Raw genomic sequence first — 379 nt, forward strand, 5'->3', positions numbered from 1 at the left:
CACTCAGACTCACGTCCATCGAGTCAGTGATGCCATCCAGCCATCTCATCCTCTGTCGTCCCCTTCTCCTCCTGCCCCCAATCCCTCCCAGTGCCGGGAGCCGGCATATTGCATATTGAGGGCATATTGCATATTGAGTGCAGCACTTTCCACAGCATCATCTTTCAGGATCTGGAATAGCTCAACTGGAATTCTAGCACTGCCGGGAGCCAGCGTGAGGAACTCCGCCCATGACAAAGGTCATGAGGAAGGAGGCTTGGCATACGCAAAGGCGGGATCGAGCCTCAGGAGTCCCCCATCTACCCCCAAAACCAGAGTCTGCCTACTTTCTGCTTTGTGCTTTCACCTACACCTCTGACTTTACGGGGGGCTGTCCCCC

This window comes from Bison bison, unplaced genomic scaffold (assembly GCF_000754665.1).
Source record: "Bison bison bison isolate TAMUID 2011002044 unplaced genomic scaffold, Bison_UMD1.0 scf7180017864505, whole genome shotgun sequence".
NCBI lineage: Eukaryota > Metazoa > Chordata > Mammalia > Artiodactyla > Bovidae > Bison > Bison bison.